The 15597-nt window shown below is 41.5% G+C and overlaps 1 long non-coding RNA gene across 1 annotated transcript; it reads right to left on the bottom strand.

The window, feature by feature from the left end:
- Positions 1-749: 749 nt before the first annotated feature.
- On the bottom strand, positions 750-15054 carry LOC116441726. The gene is made up of 3 exons (XR_004239221.1): positions 11448-15054; positions 3492-11321; positions 750-3383 (listed from the first exon to the last, which is right to left on the bottom strand). It is a non-coding gene; the product is annotated as an uncharacterized LOC116441726 (long non-coding RNA).
- Positions 15055-15597: the final 543 nt, after the last annotated feature.

The raw sequence follows: 15597 nt of genomic DNA, 5'->3' as shown, positions 1-15597 counted from the left end.
GTTAAAGCCCAGTGATCATTTCTTCACTTTTGCAGAACTGCCTGCCTATTATCTGGCTTTGTCTTGGAGGTGTCCTTGGCATACTGGGAGGCTGAACAGAGTTCCCTGGATGTCACCCTCACCAGTGACCTGTCCTTGCATGATCACAAAAGACAACCAGTGGCTCCCACCACTGCTGGGCCCAGAATTAACCCCATGGTACAAAAACTCCCCTTCCTGAGCCTGAGTCAGTCTGGCACCTCTCTGGCTTTGGTGACCTCTCCACGCCAGGTCTTATTTCTGAAGCTGTCCTGACATGGATTTTAGCTGCTGCCTACTGGGCCAAGGAGCAGTAACATTGGAAAAGCTCTGTGTGTCCATTTCCCCACTAATACAAATGACACCTTACTCCCAAAGGAAAAGATAAACCTCTGCAAACCAGGGACCAAAGACTTTCTAAGCCCCATATATCCCAGAAATACACATTGATACCCACACATCATCTGCCTGCTTCATTTAATCCTCTCCTCTCCTCTCCTCTCCTCTCCTCTCCTCTCCTCTCCTCTCCTCTCCTCTCCTCTCCTCTCCTCTCCTCTCCTCTCCTCTCCTCTCCTCTCCTCTCCTCTCCTCTCCTCTCCTCTCCTCTCCTCTCCTCTCCTCTCCTCTCCTCTCCTCTCCTCTCCTCTCCTCTCCTCTCCTCTCCTCTCCTCTCCTCTCCTCTCCTCTCCTCTCCTCTCCTCTCCTCTCCTCTCCTCTCCTCTCCTCTCCTCTCCTCTCCTCTCCTCTCTTCCCCTCCCTTTTATCATTACCTCTTCACCTTTCCTGACTGACCTCCATCTGATACCTTAGTTCTTGATTACCAATAAGTTCCTGCCTGAGCACTGATAAGAGAATATTTATTTCTCTGTTTTCCTGTTAGGAGGAGTGTTCTTAACAGGGATTTTTTCTAAAAGAGGAAAAAAAAAAAGACAACAACTAGATAAAACAACAACTAGATATTTTGTTTGTTTGGTTTTTGTTTGTTTGTTTTTGTGAAGTGACTGACATTTAGACACCTCCTGGTTCCCATTTATTCCCTTAATAAAACAAATTTAAAGAGTCTTTCACTCACCACACAACACTAAACTTCAAGAAGGAAGGGGATTGACTGCTTTTATTATTTCATAATTTTTTTCTAGCGTGGCCAGGCAGTTAGTGCTGAGAGGATGTGTGTAAATATACAGTATAATCACATTACAAATCACTGCCAAACAGAGCAGACGCAGACTAAAGGATGTCTGCAATCAGAAAAGGGATTGCAGAGTAGGTTCCTGCCATCCCAGAATCAATGTGAAGGTATTTTCAACTTGAATTTACAATAATTTTTATGGGAAAGTGACACCTTTAAGGTCAATGCATCCCTGCCACTGTGCTGGCACAGTTATCCCTATCTAGCTGGTAAATTCATAGAATCACAGAATATGCTGAGCTGGAAGGGACCCATCAAGATCATCGAGTGCAACTCCTTGTCCCACAAAGGACACCTCAAGAGTCACACGCTGTGCCTGAGAGAATTGTCCAAGCACTTCTTGAACTCCATCAGGGTTGGTTCTATGATCACTGCCCTGGGGAGCCTGTTCCAGTGCCCAACCACCCTCTGAGTGAAGAACCTTTTACTGATATCCAACCTAAACCTCCTCTGACTCAGCTCCAGCCATTCCCTCGAGTCTTGTGATTGGTCACAAGAGTGAAGAGATCAGTGTCTGTCTGTCTGCTGTCCCTTGTGAGGATGTTGAAGACCACAGTGAGGTCTCCTCAGTCTCCTCTAGGCTGAGCAGACCAACTGACCTCAGCTGCTTCTCATGTGACTTCCGCTCCAGAGCCTTCACCATCTTTGTGGCCTCCTTTGGAGGTTTAAATGGTATTGATAAAGAAACCTTTATTGTTGCATAAATTACAGAATGAACACTACCCTGGGAATGTAAACTGAGGCAAATTCTACCTTGTGCATTGCCAAATCAGAATTTAAGTTCCTAAATCAGTCATGAATTTGATGCCTTCTCTGTAGGAGAATCACAGAATGGTTTGGGTTGGAAGGGACCTTAAAGATCATCGTGTTCCAACCCTTTGCCATGGGCAGGGACACCTTCCACTAGATCAGGATGTTTAGATCCCCATCCAACCTGGCCTTGAGCACTCCCAGAGAAACTGTGGAGTTACCTGGATATGGCCAGGATGGCCGTACCCGGGTCATGAGGGAACACTGAGCTCTCCCAGCAAATCATCTTGGTTTCCTCTTGGTTTCACCCACTTCAGCAAACATGAGATAAAGTATCAGCGTTACCAGTAAATGATTGTTATTTGCACAAGGAAAAACCCTGCAATGCACTGTACCGACTCCATTGTTTGCTCAGCTCTAGATGGCAGAGAGTTAGACAAAAACAAATACAGACACCCCAAAAGCACATCAATATCTGTCTTGTTATCACATTTACATGCTTTTGAAGAAAGTTTATAGCGCAAAAAGACATTTTTCACTCTACATTTCTTCTCAGACACAATGGATTTTTTAAGTGATGGGAGTCAGGTGGTTATTCATGATTATTTAATGATTTAAACACAATTTGAACTCACCATAAGTTCTTGCCTCAATTCTCAGTGCTAAAACCAGTCTTGACTCTGTGCCTAGCCATCTTATTCTAGACTTCTTTACATGGAACTATGATGCCTATAATCAGTATGCTATACCCATGGAAGCACGTCTCTGGTCTAGCAAGGCTTCCTGAAGCCTGTTTTAATATCTCAGTTCATCTGAACCATCTGTATTCTCAGTTGGTTCATGTAAAAGGCAGCTGAAATGGAGATATGAGCGGTTCAGATGCACAGAGCACATCTGGTTTCAGGTGCCAGTGAAGAATTTGTCATTGAGAGCCAAGGTCATGATAAAAGATCTCTCTTGCTACATAACAAATACTTCATAGAAATAGTTAAAAATGAAGTTCTTTCCCCAGAGAAGTCATGGTCCAAAATAGGGTGTCCATCATGAATGTACATTATGGGCAATGTACAGGGAAAAGGGACAGTGGGTAATAACTTTTGAGACCCTGAATGTGTCTTTATTCATAATTTGTGAAGAAACTGGAATTAAGGCTATTTTTGCATGACTGGGATAAGAGAAGGCAGCCTTTTCTGAGATTTTAGGAGGTCTTCAGCTCTGCAGAGAAGGGTGTCTTGATACAGCCGGGCTGGGAATAAGGTCGAAGCTGGGAAACGGCGTCAGCGAAAGCCTAGATGTTGCTGTCATCTGCAGCTGCTTTGGTGAGATGAGGAGGTTACTTCAGAAAGAAAGCCAAAGACCTTCCTGTAGAAGTTGAAGATGATTTCTTCAGCTGTGATTTTTATTAGGATACCATTTGGTCATGAATCTAGACAAAGCAAACATTTTATAAATTTGATCTAACAAAGTTACCTCTCATAAACACAGAAATAAACTCTCAGTGTGTTCCCATTTCCCTTCTCATTCACATCCTCACCTCACTCTCTGCTCCAGCTCCACCCCAGACGATCTCACTGGATGATGCTCAAATCACAGCATCTTTCTGACAGTGGGACACAGATAGAGATGCCTTCTCCTGGCAAAGCAGGCCCCTGTAAACAATGCTGCTTTTGTCACCATTATTTTCATTTCCTAGATCCTCTTAGTTTATAAAAGGCAAGATGGGCTCTAAAGGTATTTCAAAGACAACAGTCCTTCAGAGGTATTTCCTCATGCAGCATGAAGGATAGATCCAGCAAGGGTGTGAAGGTGTTTCAAAGGGATCGAAGCAAGGAAGTTATGTAAGGCAGGGAAAAGGATACCCCTGCAGGCTGCCTGACTGTTCTCTGAAATTGCCAGAGACTGCAATCAGAGGGAGACATCTTAGTACATGGTTTGAGAATAATTTATAAAACTTGATTTACTCCTTTTAATTTTTTTTCCTACAGCTCAAACTATTTATGTGTTGTGATAAATGATCAACCAGTGTCTCAAAGTGACCTGCAAAATTACACAGGCTGGACTGGCCAGGCTTTCTGAAGTGCTGAGTCTGTTTTGTTTGATCACATGGTTCAGACCCAGAAATGAGAAAAACAAGACCAAGATCCCAGACCTGCCACAGTTTTGACTTCTGCAAGCCTTTGCTCTCTGCAAGTTGTAAGACATGGGGGAATTGTGGCTGCCGGCAGCTGATGCTCTGTTTTACCAATCCAACACAGTAACCAGCAGCCCTGGCCAGTTTGTTTTTCTGTTTGTTGAAATCCTATCTGCCCAAGCTTCTGAAAGATGTTTTTAAAGGATTTTAACAAAGGCCTTTCGCATGGGAGTAATTTTGTATTTTGTGGGCATCATCACATACAGAGGTATTTTCTTGATTAAGTGTAAGTTTTATTAAGCTCTCTCACTAAATTTTATTCCTTCTTCTTCCCCACATTTTTTTTTTCCTCTGTGATCTCACTTTAGATTACTAATGCAGCCAGATGCATCCTGGATAATTTGGCTTCGTGCAAAGTGTCGTTTCCCTGTGATCTCTCTGTTGATACAGTTGTTGCTACAGTTCAACATTATCCAATCATTGAACCAGAACCAAATCACATCTCTGCATTTGTGAAGGACAATTCTGCCATGAAGTGTCATCATGTGCAAGAATGGCTCCATTGTACTCGGTAGATACCCTGCTCTGATTTTGATGACATTCCCAGTTCCCTTCAGGCATGCCCTTGTGATGCTGGCCAAACCTGGCTGGAAAAATCTTCCCTGGCACAAGCATGGTTTGAGGAACTCAGTCCCACTGACTATTAAGGGTGCTCAGAGCTTTACTGATACATTGACAGAGGGTCCAAGTAAAGAGGAATTTTTAAAAAGTGAAATGGATTTGTCATCATGGTGTGATTAAAAAGAAAACATAGTCAGAGGGGAAGTGAAAAGTTTAGGAAGTGTTAATATCATGGTATGGCATGGAGTTTCAGTAGGAATCAAGAGATTCATGCTGTTGCATACAGGTGGACCACAAGCATGCCATCAGTTCTGACTCACATCTGCAGCGATCCATGTCTTATGTCAGAGGTTTTACCACTTGTGGTGAATAGAACAGTTGATACCGCAGTGAAGCGACTGCACAGTTTTTAAATGGCTCTTTCTTCCCTCCTCACTGTACAGCATGGATTTGTCTGCAGCAAAAACACATGTTCTTTTAATTGAGTTCAAAGTGGGAAAGGAACCAGCAAAGGTTTAAATTACAAGTGGAAAGAGAAGAGTTTGCAAAGAGAGGCCAATTTCATGAACCACTCTCCCAAATCTCCCACTCCCTTAAAAAAAAGTTCAAGTTTTTCTTGCCCCAGACTCTGCAAAGTTCAGCCCTTCCTAATTTAATCACTTAAACTCTGGTAAACTGCAAACTCCAGCATACTCACAGCTTTCTGTAGATAGTTATCACATCTCCCTCAGCCCTTGTTTAGCCAAGCTGCATACACAACATTCTTTTAATCCTTGTAAAATCAAGGCAAACCAAGCTATCAGTTTTGAATGTACACAGAAATGCATCTTCTCCCAAATCTATCAGTGACCCACAAACATTTATTAGCTGCCTTAGCCATCTACATAAATCCAGTAGAGGGAGGCATTACACAGATGTGGTTCTACAGCTGAGGAACTATCTCCAGATATTTGGGGTCAATAAATTGAGGCAAGGTCACAAACAACCAAAGCTCTGTCTGCTTTAGTGGCCAGGTCGATGTGGAAAAGAGAGGAAGTCTGTAAAAGAAGGGGAAACATGCTTCCCAGGATGGCAAAAATTAATCTCCGAGCGCTCAAGGTGTTTGAGAGATAGATGAAATTACCCTGAAGGCAGGTCACTAGGGGAAAAATAATCTTTGATTTAGATGTTCCAGAAAATATGTGAAATAAAGCTTTTCCACAAAATCCATGCATGAAATCTGAAGTGTCTCATGTTGATTTAGCAACTGTATTATATGAGATGCAACCCATGTGAATCCACATGTTATTTTCTCATCCATTCAGCAGAGGCCTTAAAAAAACCCCAAAACATAGCCTTGTTACTTATTTTGACTGTTCTTATTTCTACTCTACCAGTTTAGTTGCAGCTGTGGTAGCAGGAAAAGTTGTTATAAACACAGGACACTTACCCTGCAACTTGTATGCTCCTATTGGGAGCCCATGGAATCAAGTTCTCATTATGAACTCTATTTTCACCTCCCACATTGTGAACACTAAAGTAGGGGGAAAAAAAAATGCTTCTGGCTTGTAAAAATATAGGATTTCTTCCTTAGGAGAAATGAATTGAAAACTAATTTTCAAGGAAGCAAAACTTCCTATCAGCAGTACTGTTATTTCTTATTATTGGTTTGAATGGCTTTAGCACCTGGAATGTTCATCTGTGCTGAGGATTGTGCATTGCTGCCTGCTGCAGGCTAATCCAGGGGAAAAAATCCCGCTCTACATCAGCAAAGGAAAGGAGCATGGTTTGCTCCCATTTTACAGATGGAGACCTGGTAAAAGAAGATTCTGAGGCACTTGTCCGTGTTTATTCTTCCAGCAATGCAACCCAGATCTCTTGAATTTGAGTCCAATACTTTAACCACAAAGCCATCCTCTCTCCAGTTTCAGTGTTTAATTAATGATGATGATGTCTGCAGCTTCCTCCTATCAAGCCATCCTTTCATCAATGATGGTATTGTGGTTATTTCCCTGCCATGTGTGTGGCTGCCTTCCAGTTATTTTACCAGCTCCTGAAACCATGTTCACAAGTAGAATTTGCTAATATTTCCCAAGTCCCTTCTCAATGTGAAGCTGAACTCTGCTTTCAGTGCACACTAATTTTATGCTACTGATGCATGTAAAGCAGTGATGGTAAAACCTCCTGGGATACATGGATTAGCTGAGGTTTCCAATACCATCTGTGCTGCCACCTGAAGTGTGAGGTATGGTTCTTTCTTCCTACCACCAGTTAAGCACCTTAAATGGTTTTACCAAGGAATTTGAACATAATTTAAATGGCCTGTGAATATCATTAAAATGGTCCTTCATGCCATTTCTGGTTGAATTGGGAAAAAAATGTCACTTGGTCCTGGAGGTTTCTCAGATGTGGGGGGCTTCAGATTTTGTCCCCTATTATGGCAAGTCCCCTTATTCCATGGTTCCATAATATTTATCCTTCTCCTTTGTGAGCATCAAGGGAAGAGCTTTGAAGGGTTTATTTGCCACCTGCACCACTTTCCTCTTGTTAAAAGAGGACTAGGGTCATGATTACACAGACCTGACTCAGGACCAGTTGTAGATCCTTCCATCAGCTCTGCATCAAGCTGAATGAACTATACAGAATGTCAGCAACATTATTTTTACTGTTCTTTCCTGGAGGTGATCAAAAGATATGATGCTATTGTAAGTGGCTTTGTTTCATTATCCACCTTATCTTGCTTTAGCTGACCTTTTCTTGGATAATCTGCAGTCTGGGGATCTGGTAAGAACATGCTTCTGTCAGGCAGTTGGATTATAGGGTTGCTGTAAATCCCTTCTAACTGAAATAGTTCTATTCTATTCTATTCTATTCTATTCCATTCCATTCTATCACTTCTTGGTGAAATTAAAAATAAAATGATCAAGCTTCATTCCCACTTGTGATAAGAGGTGAGTTTGTAGGAATGCTTTAGCTTGTAGCTGACACTAACTCCAACTGCATCGCCAGGATGTTATTCTCCATGTTCTGTGATCAAAAAGAAGCAGAAGAGGATTTAAAATTATTGAGTGAAGTCTCCACAGCTACTGTACGAATAAATAAAACAGGCCAGGACTCGAGCCCGGTGGAAGATCCCACAATGGCACAGTTCAACTCACCTCCAGAGCAGGGTGGCTGCATCCAAACAGTCTGTTGAGAGACATCCTTGATCCACACCAAGAACAAGACCTAAATGCTCCTTAGCATGATGCTAGGTGGCCTGGACAGAAGTACTTCCAGGTTATACACTAACAATTTATCAGTCTGAAAAGTCATATGCCAGGGCTTGTGCCCATTCCCTGGCTCTTTCCACTTTAAGATTAAATCAACCATGATCCAGGAGGATCTGTTTTATTGTCCACTGATGGTTAGTTTGGGCAGCTAACTCAAATGGAGCCATATGGACAATGTGGATTGCTGGCTTAATGCCTGGCTTACAGGTGGAGTGGAAGCAGCAAAATATGTGATAACAACAATAAACCAAGGTGGGGAGAAGTGAAGAAAGGGGGCAAGCTGCATCCTATGGAGACATTTGTCCTCTGGAAGTGTTTGGATCCATTCTGAGATATCCTGGCCAAGATAGTGGGAAATCCAGTGTTTTCTTTATCAACTCACCACTAGTAGGTTTTTTCCCTGAATTAATGCCATTTAATTATTAGATTCCATGTTTATGAATGGGAAATACTGGCTAGGGTACCTGTGGGAAGTGTTTGGTTTCTTAAGGTTTCTGGGCTATTTTTTCTGAGCAATTTTGTGTTGCAATTTTAAGAAAAAATTTAGGTACTCAGTTTGGCCTTCATTACTGCCAGCAACACCTGGCAGGCTGGTTACACATACAGAAAATCTCATCTGTCATTAGTAAAATTCAATTGTGCAGTCCATGCTGGGGCAGAATTCCCACCCAAGCCACTATAAAACCCTCAGAAACAAGGAAGACTGAACCGGAATCTTATTTTGTTCAGGTTCATCTCTTATTATGTTTTGGTTTTCATCCCTTTTGACAGAAAATAAAATTCACTGTAGTTGACCATTTGAGCATCAGCCTTTGTCTAGGTCTGAGACTGGCACACACCCAATGTTTCAATCAAAGCCAGAAGACTAAAGGAGAGGGAGAGAAAGTGCAATCCTTGTAAAGACTCTGTCATCCAATTTTGCAATATTCTAGAGAAGGAAAAAGTTACTTACAGACCCCCATGGTTACCAGCTTATACCTTGAAGCATGAAATTTTATTACCTTTCTCCTCTAACTGGTCATCAAATAATCCTACTGGTTTTTAACTCCTCTTCTACAGAATGATTCCATCTGTCTTGCTTTGTCCTTCATATGTTTTTTGCACTTTCTTTTGCATCTGTTAAGAGTCCCAGTTTAGCCTTAATGCACTGCTTTTTAGCACTGCTCATAACACTCAGACATGCATTAATTGATCTTTGGACATGCTCTCCTTCCCTATCTGCTTCACTGATTTGTTCCGTTTAATTTCATCCAACACATCTCGCATCATATTGTGCTGTAATTTCCTCTGCTGAAGTTCAGCATCCTTTGTGTTTAACTCCTGGGTCTCTCCATAGTTCTAATTACAAACCTGGAGGATTTAGTTGGAATTTTAATGGCAATATAATAGTAAGCCTAGAGCCAAAACAAGTACTCCATATTTTGGAACTGCCATGAACTGAGAGGCAGACCAGGCAGCAAGCTTTAAGCACAAATGTGCAAAAAACATTTACGGAGACTTAACTTAAATTCCTTCTTTTCTCCTTGACCAACTCATTTTATTAGGGAAGGTTTAATTTGTTAAATTGAAATGCTCAGACATTTTAAAGAGAAAAGACTCCAAAAATGTAGTATGTATTTCATGCCAAAATGTTATTCCAGAGTTTGCCACCCATTTGTGTTTCAGTAGAAATACTTGCCTCCCACTCCTTGGCACTGGCTCAAAACTCTTTTTCTCAAAGGAGGTGCTGAAAAAGCATCTGAGTATTAATTTGTCTTTTGTGGGAGGTTTTAGTGTTGTTATAAATCACTATAAATCACAAATCAGGCTTTAAATGGGAGACTTCATAAGCCGCTCTTACTGCGTAAGGCTGTGAAAATGAAAAGCTTAAAGCAAATGTTATCTCGATGTGTTGTATTTAAATTGCCTCTACCAGACTTGGTGGCCTGGTTTTGCCAGTGTCTGACTTGCTCTTCCAAATGGCAAAGGGAAGTGTGGTGGGCAGCTCCTCCGACAGTGATGAACGTGATTCAAAGCTCTGTTTGTCAAATTAAGCTTCTTCAAGTCCTACTTTAGAATTTTTTAGACTGACTTTTCTCGAAGGGTCTCATATCTTTGCAAGTATTACTGGTAACTTACCCAGAGCACAATCTGATTTTAAGATCTTAAACAACAAGACAGCACTTCTTGTTCTGATAAAAAAAGTGTGATTCCATACGTACGGTTCTGAGTGTTTCAAAACCCCAGCCAGAAACTTAGTAACACCCTATATTTACATGACATTTTTCATTCTGAGGTATTTCTCTGAGTCTGGTACACCAACCATGTGTAGGTAATTATCAGTAATCATCGCTAATTATTTTTACAATTCTTTTTCCATTTTGGCATCAACTTTGAAACGGCAGCTTAACATGAGCTCATCTAAACGTAGACTTTGTGAAGACAACGTTTCTGAATAGGAGCTGTATAGGGAGTCCAACGAGACAAAGCATTCCAAGTTGGAGCGTGGCCAGGACACCAAAGTCATTGCTAGAAGTCATGGGATCTTTAATGCCCACAAAGTGGTCAGGACCTCCACTGAGTTTTATGAGTGTAATGTCTCACCCGAAGAACAACTTCTTCAGCAGCACAGTACCCCATTGTACTGCACTGGACTCGTTCATGTGCAAGGAGAAGAGTCCCATTCACTGAACTCCTCATGCTGGCCCGTCTGGCTGACCAGACTGTCTTAGTGTGTCTTCCAGCCCAGCAGACCACCTGTCTTGGCTCACCACATGTGGCTGGGTGCCAGTGGGAGATGGCAAAGCTCTCAGCTGTCTCAGATAAAGACATTTTTGGGCCCTCATGGGATTTGTCCATCTCTCCTGAATTTTTTTTATACCTTCGTGCTTCATCTCAACAGTTTGCAAAGTAGAGGGGAGTCCAAACAAGGGCTGGAATGCTCTTCCTTTGGGTCTACAGCAGCCAGGGTTGGTATCCCAGCGCTCCAGGTGGTCCAGTGATAATAGGCTACTGAGAAAACTCAATGAATCCAACATGTCCTAACACTGCCGAGGCCAAACTGTCTTTTACCACATGGGGCCATACTTCAGGTGACTTAAATACACTTGAAAAGCTGTTGAAATTGCAACTGCTTTCCCACCTTTTCTGGTAACGCAAATCCATCTCTTTCTGTCAATGTGTGGACTCTGCTGTGAGTTTAGCCAAGCAATGCTGAACAGGCACAATTTCCATAGGACGAGAACACAGTGCAGCCCAGCATAGGTTAAAACACGTTTTTTTCAGTTTCCTTTGCTATTTAGAGTTAGCCACAGGACCCTGCTGCCTGATCCTGTGGCTTTTGAGCACTTCTCCAGCTTCATCAAACAGCCTTACAACAGCTCTGTGCAGAAAAGAGGAAGACAAATTGAAACCTTTAGGTATGTGATGAATCTGTAGAGTTGTTTTAGGATGTCAAAGCAACTGCAATAATTATGGGACCAAATTCACCACAGACAGTTCAACTCACTTTCCCAAGTCACTGCTCACGTAGCTTATCTATGCACAGCATCTGTTGGTGGGACGAGGAGTGACGGCTGGGCCATCGTTTTCTGCAAAGGAAAAGGTGAAAGATTACCTCATTATTTAAAAAAAACCAGTTTTTAAAGATTCTCTGGGGGATTACACAAAGGCTAGAGGCCTGTGTACATAACTGAGTTCTCACTGACACCCAGCCAGAGACAGGTCCTGGGAGCATGAATATCTGAGTAGCTACAGCTAAGATTCTAAGGAAGTTTCAGGCTAAAAAGGTGTGGACAGTAGATGAAGTAGAAAAACAAGCAGATTGGAGGCTAGCTTGGTCTGAAACTGGATTTTAGATATCTAAAACCTACTGGGGTCTGGATTAAAACTGACCCAATCCTACCCAAAGAACATAAACATCATAAAACATGGGTGGATCTGGCTTAGCAGGCATTGCTTCCAGATAAGGTCTGGAAATCACAGAGAATCATCTGAACATGAGCTAACCATGATGCAACATAAAGAATAGACTCGGAGCCTAGATTTAAATAAGAAAATTGTGAGTAAGAATAGAAAGTGTACTTACTGTGGTTCAAGACATGATAGAAACCTTGCAGGTTGCCTTGGCTTTTTGTGTCTGGATCTGGTCTCCAGCCTTCCACAGTGAAATAGAATTTCAAGAAAGAATCATGTGTGACATGTGATTAGCTTTTAAGACCTGTGATGGAACTTCTTCACTGGAAAATTAAAACATTTGGGTACTATTTTTTTCAAAGAGAATCCTTACCTCAAATACAGGTCTGAATTAGAAGGACTACTAAAAACTCAAGGGGCACTCTAGGCTGTAGAGATAATTGCAGATTTCCATGCCTCCAAAGTCCATGGAAAAGGGAAGGCTTGGGTTTCCTTCTGTCAGACGACCATACAGAAGTTATGCGCTACTATGAAAAAGAGAATTCTTAGTATGAAAATGGGTTTCTTCCTTATGCACACTGTCAGTGGTATGAAAACAGGGCCAAAATTATGTTTTTGCAACATCAACTGAACATCCATGCTGCATGTTATTCATTTATTCAGGCATTTGGAAAGAAATCCGGATAGCTCGTAGGAAGGAGGATGTAGAGGATAGAGAGAAGAAGGAAGGGAAGGAGGACAGTAAAATATTGTTGATTTTAATTTTGCTATGGTTTGTTAATTTTGGCATGTGGGAGGTGGAATAGCTCCTGGCTTTTCTTTTATTGTGATTATACTTTTTAATGTTGGCAAACACACCTGGAGCTGACAATAGGCATTTTTCAGTAGCAAATAGTTATGAATAAAACTGAAAATAAAATAATGAAGCTAAACAGAAAACTGAGTGTGTGGTTATCTTAAAGTGACACCCTAAGGCCTTACTGTTGTACTCTCAAACTGCATAAGCCTGTCACCCTGGCAACAAACAGATAAAAGAACAAAGACATATATTTACCTCTTGGAAGGGAGGAAACCATTTGTAGGGCTAATTCCTGTGGTCTTTCTGCAGGTAGAAGTCCTGAGCAGTTTTATCTGAGTAAGATCTAAGTAAAGACATCGGGGTTTGGCCAGCCATTATATCCTGATTCTGTTCTTTCTTCTACCACTTAAAAAACAAGTCAAAATAAATGCCTATGAAATTGACTGCCTGAAATAAGGTACAGGAAGTAAGAGTGTAAAATAAGGAATGCTTTTGGGTGATAAATATGTTCTTGAATGGTACATATCAACTAAATTCTGACATATACTACATGTTCAGAGATACAACACTGAGGCTACTGTTTTTAATTCCATAAACTTATGTCTTTATAAGAAGTATTTGTATAATAGTTGTCTATACTTTTATTCATATATTCATGCACATGCTAACATACACAAGCATGCACATTAATAAAATGTCGTTCCTCAGAGGCGAAGGCGTCTTTGCTTAAGGATTTTCAAAGGCAAAAAACTCTGTGTTTAACCCATAGACAGATTCGAAACCAATTTCAAAGACCACATTGTCTTTCACATTGGTTTGTTAAAATCTATGGGTCTCAGTTGGTTATTTCATAGTTGTAACTCAAAAACCAAGACAAAACTGAGTGCATATACTCATTGATTTGGAAGCTGTCCCAGACTTGATGAGTATAAAAGATGAAAGCCACTTTTCTTCTTGCTTTCTCTCAGATTACTATTTCTACAAAAATTCCAGATTCACTCATACGTCCCAGAGATGTGGGGGCACTTCAGCTCAAAAGACCCACGTTGCATGGGCTGTGGCAGTGGGGAAGAGGTGGGTATCTTCTCTGTGAATCTTTGGTTAGAAGTTACAACTATGAGAATAGTGGACAAATGCAAACTACCAACTTCTGATGCTATGTTAGCTGTCTTTTCCCAGTGTGCAGGCTGTCACGATTTCATAGTTTCAGTCATTGTTTCAGCAAATAATTCTGGATATGAAAAAAGGAATTACAGTGACATTGGAGATGGAAGCTAGTCTTTTACTGGAAGACTCTCATATACTTAGTCTTCTAAGTTTGGGAGGGTCTTACACAAGACAGAAAATGTGCCTGAATACACATTGGTAAAGATAAATTTGAAAGTTATTTTACTCATGTTCGAACAAAAAAATATTTAATATGTGGTTTATTTCCTTAGAACGGATTTTATTTCATTAGAGCTGAGTAACAGCAGTGGTTAGGTTTCTGTGAAGACAATAAATTTCAGAATTTTGGGGCTCCTGAGAAGTGGGCACTCATATTTTTGATATTTATTACTTTTCCTTAGGAAATTAATCCTGAAGAAAGAGTCTCTGATTCTGAGCAATATCCTGAAGAGCTCTATCTTCACATTCATTATTAGCAGGTGGCATCTGGCTCAAGACCACAGGAGAAGAATTTAGCAGGTGGTCTTGTGAGGTGACTCATATCACTTCTGCTTTCTGCTCATATGAAGAAGTGAGGGAGGTTCAGCAGAAGAGCAGCTCCTACCAGGAGGGGCTGTGCCAACAGGAAGCAGTACCAGTGCCTCAGTGGGTGGCACACTCTCCATCTGAGCTGGTGCTGCTCCCAGTCATCACCCCAACTGATGGTAGGAGAAGTTGAGAGGTAAAGATAGCATCTTTCAGACACAGGAGACAGATAATAAACTGAGTTCTCATGATCTGTTTTCCTCTCATTATGATTTTTCATCTTATTTTACTGTTAATTTTGGAAACTGCGGCTTCCTAGACTTAGCAGTCACTGACAAAATCAAGTCTAACTACAGGAGCCTACCAGGCTACGCTGTGAACAGCACAGAATCACAGAATGCTTTGGGTCAAAAGGGACCTTAAAGATCACCTCCTTCCACCCCCCTGCCATGGGCAGGGACACCTTTCACAACTTCCAGGCTGTTCCAAGGCCCATCCAACCTTGCCTTGGACACTTCCAGGAATGTGGTGGCCACAGCTTTTCTGGACAGCCTGTTCAGTGTCTCAGCCGTATTGCAGTAAAGAATTTCTTCCTAAATCTGTTCTAAGTTGACTCTCTTTAAGTTTAAAGCCGTTACCCCTTGTACTGTCACTACATGCCCTTGTAAAAATCTTCAGCTAGACCAGGTTGCTCAGAATCCTGTCCAACCTGACCTTGAATGTTTCCAGGGACAAGACATTTACCACTTCTCTGGGCAAGCTTTTTCCAGATATCCAGATATTCCTTTCTATTCAAGAGGCCTCTTCTCTGTATCATGACTATTTACGTATATATACACACCACAATGGAAAAATAAAAATATACCCTTCAGAGCCTTGTTGAGATCTCTTACAAGGAGGAGATCATATTGAAATGTGTCTTTTGTCTTGCCCTTTTATTCCATTATTGGACTTGTAATACTTAAAGGGGGCTTTAAAGAAAGATGGGGGCAGTAGCAATACAAGGGGTAATGGTTTATAAATAAAAGAGGGCAGGTTCAAATTAGATATAAGAAAAAAATTTTTTATGAGGCAGCTGGTGAAACACTGAACAGACTGCCCAGAGAGGTGGTGGAGGCCCTGTCCCTGGAAACACTGAAGATCAGGTTGGACAGGGCTCTGAGCAGCCTAGTCTGGGTTAAGATCTCCCTGTTCATTGCAAGAGGACTGGACTGGATGACCTTTAAAAATTCCCTCCAACCCTAACTATTCT

Source organism: Corvus moneduloides, chromosome 3, assembly GCF_009650955.1.
Source record: "Corvus moneduloides isolate bCorMon1 chromosome 3, bCorMon1.pri, whole genome shotgun sequence".
Classification (NCBI taxonomy): domain Eukaryota; kingdom Metazoa; phylum Chordata; class Aves; order Passeriformes; family Corvidae; genus Corvus; species Corvus moneduloides.
This window is presented reverse-complemented; position numbering and strand designations above follow the sequence as displayed.